At 41.5% G+C, this 6,000-nt stretch overlaps 1 protein-coding gene across 5 annotated transcripts in view; it reads left to right on the top strand.

Annotated features, from left to right (window-relative positions):
* Positions 1-939: 939 nt before the first annotated feature.
* Positions 940-6,000, top strand: part of ptpn21 (protein tyrosine phosphatase non-receptor type 21) — an 82,139-nt gene continuing 77,078 nt past the window's right edge. For 2 of the 5 annotated variants that reach the window (XR_011960430.1, XM_072568413.1), the window contains exon 1: positions 959-1,078. The gene's annotated coding sequence lies outside the window, so the exon portion shown is untranslated. Of the gene's footprint in view, positions 1,079-1,877; positions 1,897-6,000 lie in introns of those variants that run through there. The other 3 variants (XM_072568415.1, XM_072568414.1, XM_072568416.1) reach the window with 3 other exon arrangements.

Below are 6,000 nucleotides of genomic sequence, written 5' to 3'. Positions count from 1 at the left end.
AAACTTAACTTTCAGTCCCAGAGGTTAATCATTCTCCAACAAACATGACACATAACAGAAATTATCACGGCAGTAAAATTCCTCAAAGAAGTAGTGCTATTCCAGGAGCAAGCAGACATGTCATCAACTAAAACTTACATGTATACATACCACTTGAAGACCTGATGCTTTAAAGGTTGTGTCCAACGTATGTGTTGGGACAGGCAACTTAGAACAGGAAGTTTTGTTCATGCCTTAGTGACACACTAATGATAGTGTGTGCATTTTAAAATTTTATTAAAAGCAAGACGTTTGGATAAATACCTGCATGCGCTGTTTGCATAATGGTATTTCCTGATGTCATTGTATGCAAATAAAAGTCTTGGCAATTGCCCCATTTTTGCGCATTCCATGGAACTGTGTGTCTCTTTTCACAGATGTGGCTAGACCTGTTGATTATTTCCAGAACTTTGTGGTTTTTCTTTCAGATTTCCAGTCTCTGCACCACGTTGGCTTAATTTTATAACGTATGTGCGCTGGTGGCAGAAGGGTGGAACTATCAAAGTAGCAACATGTGTTTATGACAAGCAGCTTAATGCCAATGTCAGCCCAGAAGCCAGCTGTCTGTCCCATGCCATGCATTCTCTGTGCCCAATACATTTCATTTGTCTGAGGTAATGGATTCTTCAACACTACAAACACTTCCCAATATCACTTCTCCAAGAAGAAGGCTACGACTAAACAACGTGAATTAAACATGCGCTAAACATTTGTGTGGAAGTAAAATATTTGTTATACCAATCGCGAGCAATACGACTCCCACGCCATACACCCTCCCACTCAAAATATGTGAACGGTCAAAGTGCGAACCGAAAATGTGGGAATTTAAGTAGTGCGGCGGAGGAATCCTGGGGTGGGCGTGAGTGGGGAATTGAAGGCGCGTGCGCCGGTTAGCGCGGACGGAGACGTTGTTGTGGTGAGAAGGCTGGCGGCGCGGAGGGACAATTACCGGGAATGGGGAGGTATGTGGTTTGTGGTTGATTATCCGTTGGAGTGGCTCCAAGAAGCGATCCTTCTGGAACAAGAAGGTAATTTGGTGGTAAGTGGCGGAAGGACCGTGTACATCTCTTTTTTTTCCCCAGAATATGCTGATATTAGTGTCGTTCGTGCATTCGGTTCGCTTGTGATCATGAGCGAAGCTTAACGGTGAACGGAGATTTCCCCTTTAACCTCCACCCCCGTCTCTTCCCCCAATTTGGAGGGAGGCAATGGAATCTAAGGGTGTTTCATTAATTGGTTTTGTTACTTGAATTGTGTGCTTTAAGTGGGAAGGAAGCGATTTCCTCCGTGTGACACTCGGGCGGAGGTTTCCTGATTGTTCTTATTTACAAAACTCGCCAGGAATGTTGTTGTTCAGCCGTCACATTGTCTACGAGATTGGCGATGTTTGCGGTGTCAGTCTGTTGAACACTGTCTAAACGTCGCACCTATTAATGCCTCTAATTTTTTGTCTCCGCAGTATTATATAGGAAAGTTTAGTTATTTTAGATCCTGCTGTTGCTTCCTCAGCAGATGTTTTAACAGCTACTTTGTTTTAAAACGAATTGCTCGTCTCAGAAGTCGCACGGTTTATTGTCGCGATTTTCAAAATGTTCATTTTACTTTGCCTTGACACAATTTTGAGCCAGGGTGTATTTCCTTGCGTATTTCGTCTTGACATGTGATGAAATGCTGTACATTATAAGGTTTGTTTTGTTCAAGCAGAAGTAAAGCCCATTATAGATTGGTTAGAAATTGACAACTGGAAAAAAATGCTTACTGAGCACGATTTAAATCAGGTTGTTGTACTTTAACATGATGAAATCCTACTGTAATGGTACAGGAGATCATTTAACGCATTGAGTCCACGATAATTCTGTAAGTAGATCTTCCCTGCCCTTTTCTTATAGACCCCTCCAGGGTCCATCCAACTTTCTTCTAAAGTCTTTGCAGTGCTATTTTTGTGTTGGCTTTTTAAAAATGTAGCACTTTTTAAAGCATTGAATACAATTTCTAAACTTTTTAAAGCCTGTTGACACTATTTGGATATACACTGGTACACTACTATAAATATCCTTGCCAACCCATTACCTTCAGAATATCTGAGGTTCTCTAATTCTGGGTTTGTGTGCATTTCCAGTAATGATTGCTCTTCCATTGTCTAGATCCTAAGCTCTGGAATCCCCTCTATTCACCCTTCTTTGTTTTTTAACCTAATTTTCCTCCTTTTCAGGACACTTTTTAAAATTTGATCAGAAGGAAGTTTTGTGGTCAGTTGACTTAATATTTCCTTATGTGACAGATGGTTGCACTTGTTAAAATACTTCTGTGAAGCATGTTAGAATATTTCATTTTGTTAAAGGCTTTATATAAATGTTATGTTATAATAGGTCTGCTATAGTGAAACTTGATTTTTAAAAATTCTGTGAATGCAGCCACCCTCCTTAAAATTAACAATAGAGATAACATTTATTTGCATGATTTGACATAGCTCTTACTTTATTCATTTCTTTTGAAGCATCTTGCCTTGAAACTGTTGGGATATGACTGCACTACTGCATCAAGTATGTATGTTAGGCACTGCAAAAGATTCATCTGTGAAATAACAGTCTCACCACATGATTCACATGGACTAAATTATAACTGGTGGACAATATGAAAGCTGGGTCCTAATGTTTTGAAGGTGTTTTGTGAGTTTTTACTTGGAGTTTTGTTTCATGGACCTTCATGTTACATTTAGAAAGTTCAATAAAATGTTAATGCGAACTGAATGTTTATGTAAACAGCATAAAACTTTCCTGAGGGATAATAGGCAATCATTGATACATACAATTACTGTTTAAACAGCTAAACATCAGATTTCATTTTAACAAGTTATAGCTGAGGAAAGTTATATGGTTCATATCACTGAATTGATCCCATCCTGAAAGATCCTAAAGTCAAAACATTTCAGCATCCAGATTTCCTTAAAAGATTCATATATACCTTCTAATCCAATTCATTTGACAGTATCTGAGATGCATTGTCATTTCACTTCTTATACTTGCGGGCTTCATTTATAAAGTTAGGCTTGGACTGACTTCTTTCCCTGAGCTGTAACTGTGAGTTGGTTTTAAATTGTGTAGCCTGAGCATATCTTGTGTCTGTTTGTGTTGCTGCTGTCTTTCTGTGAGACAGGAAATGACCTGGTTATATCTCTTACACCGCATTCTTTAATTTTTAGTAACTGTGTTTTAAGCAAGCAATTTATTATTAATGTTCAGTTTTCAGAAAATAAATATAATGCTGAGATCATTCACTTGGTTTCATAAATGTGTGTTTTGATGACTTAAATAATTGTTTTTTATGTATGGAAATCAAGTGGTGTGACAAAGAGCATAGAAATGAGTGTTAAAGGTTTAGATGGAGAGGAATTTCTTAAGTGCGTACAAGACAATTTTCTGATTCAGTATGTGGGTATACCTACTAGAGAAGGTGCAAAACTTGACCTACTCTTGGGAAATAAGGCAGGGCAGGTGACTGAGGTGTCTGTGGGGGAGCACTTTGGGGCCAGCGACCATAATTCTATTTGATATAAAATAGTGATGGAAAAGGATAGACCAGATCTAAAAGTTGAAGCTCTAAATTGGAGGAAGGCCAATTTTGACGGTATTAGGCAAGAACTTTCGAAAGCTGATTGGAGGCAGATGATTTGTGCATGAGAAATCATGTCTCTCAAACTTGATTGAGTTTTTTGAAGAAGTAACAAAGAAGATTGAGGGCAGAGCAGTAGATGTGGTCTATATGGACTTCAGTAAGGTGTTCAACAAGGTTCCCCATGGGAGACTGATTAACAAGGTTAGATCTCAAGGAATACAGGGAGAACTAGCCATTTGGATACAGAACTGGCTCAAAGGTAGAAGACAGAGGGTGGTGGTGGAGGGTTGTTTTTCAGACTGGAGGCCTGTGACCAGTGGAGTGCCACAAGGACTGGTGCTGGGTCCTTTACTTTTTGTCATTTACATAAATGATTTGGATGCGCGCATAAGAGGTATAGTTAGTGAGTTTGCAGATGACACCAAAATTGGAGGTGTAGTGGACAGTGAAGGGGGTTACTTCAAATTACAACAGGATCTTGACCAGATTAGCCAATGGGCTGAGAAGTGGCAGATGGAGTTTAATTCCGGTAAATGCGAGGTCCTGCATTTTGGGAAAGCAAATCTTAGCAGGACTTATACATTTAATGGTAAGGTCCAAGGGAGTGTTGCTGAACAAAGAGACCTTGGAGTGCAGGTTCATAGCTCCTTGAAAGTGGAGTCGCAGGTAGATAGGATAGTGAAGAAGGTGTTTGGTATGCTCTGCTTTATTGGTCAGAGTATTGAGAACAGGAGTTGGGAGGTCAAGTTGCGGCTGTACAGGACATTGGTTAGGTTACTGTTGGAATATTGAGTGCAATTCTGGTCTCCTTCCTATCGGAAAGATGTTGTGAAACTTGAAAGGGTTCAGAAAATATTTACAAGGATGTTGCCAGGGTTGGAGGATTTGAGCTATAGGGAGAGGCTGAACAGGCTGGGGCTGTTTTCCCTGGAGCTTTGGAGGCTGAGGGGTGACCTTGCGGAGGTTTACAAAATTATGACGGGCATGGATGGGATAAATAGACAAAGTCTTTTCCCTGGGGTGTGGGAGTCCAGAACTAGAGGGCATAGGTTTAGGGTAAAGAGGAGAAAGATATAAAAGAGACCTAAGGGGCAATGTTTTCACCCAGAAATGTATGGAATGAGCTGCCAGAGGAAGTGGTGGAGGCTGGTGCAATTGCAACATTTTAAGAGGCGTTTGGATGGGTATATGAATATGGAGGGATATGGGCTGGGTGCAAGCAGGCGGGATTAGATTGAGTTGCAATATCTGGTCAGCATGGACAGGTTGGACTGAAGGGTCTGTTACCATGCTGTACATCTCTATGACTCTATGTGAGGATATGAATTAAGAGCAGAAGTAAGCCTTTTGCTGCCTCAAGCCTGCTGTGTCATTCCTTTCCTCATAAGGCAACCTGAAGAAAGTGAGGACTGCAGATGCTGGAGATCAGAGTCGTGTGTGTGATGCTGGAAAAGCACACTAGGTGAGACAGCATCCAAGGATCAGGAGACCCCTGCAGAAGGGCTTATGCCCAAAATGTCAATTCTCCTGCGCCTCTGATGCTGTATAACCTACTGTGCGTTTCCAGTATCATGCTATAGACTCATAAGGCAACCTGTCTGTTCCAGGTGTCACTCTAGTAAGGTCCTTTTTTGAGCTTCCTTCCACACATGTACATTTATCCTAGTACAATTAGAGTTGTAGAAGTGTACAGCACGGAAACAGACCCTTCGGTCCAACTTGTCCATGCTGACCAGCTATTCCAACTCAATCTAGTCCTACCTGCCTGCACCTGGCCCATATCTCTCTGCATTTTAGCCTCTTTATACACAGTGTTCAAGTTGTAGTTTTATCAATGCCCTTGGTAGCTGATCATTAACAGTTTTGTAGTTAGAGCATCAAACAAGCAAGGAAAAACTTTGTTTCCCCTCCCCCCACCTTATCTCAGTCCCAACCCTCGGACTCGGCACCGCCTTCTTGACCTGCAGTCTTCTTCCCGACCTCTCCGCCCCCCACCCTCTCTCCGGCCTATCATCCTCACCTTAACCTCCTGCCACCTATTGCATTCCCAACGCCCCTCCCCCAAGTCCCTCCTCCCTACCTTTTATCTTAGCCTGCTTGGCACACCCTCCTCATTCCTGAAGAAGGGCTTAAGCCCGAAACGTCGATTCTCCTGCTCCTTGGATGCTGTCTGACCTGTGCTTTTCCAGCAACACATTTTTCAGCTCTGATCTCCAGCATCTGCAGTCCTCACTTTCTCCTAGGAAAAACTTCAAGACCTGCATCTTGTAATAACATTGATATACGTGTGCTGTGCCCTCCTCATTTGTTTCTTTGGAATATTTTTGAAAGTTGCTATAATTATAG

The sequence above is a fragment of the Chiloscyllium punctatum genome, chromosome 4 (genome assembly GCF_047496795.1).
Source record: "Chiloscyllium punctatum isolate Juve2018m chromosome 4, sChiPun1.3, whole genome shotgun sequence".
Taxonomy (NCBI): domain Eukaryota; kingdom Metazoa; phylum Chordata; class Chondrichthyes; order Orectolobiformes; family Hemiscylliidae; genus Chiloscyllium; species Chiloscyllium punctatum.
This window is presented reverse-complemented; position numbering and strand designations above follow the sequence as displayed.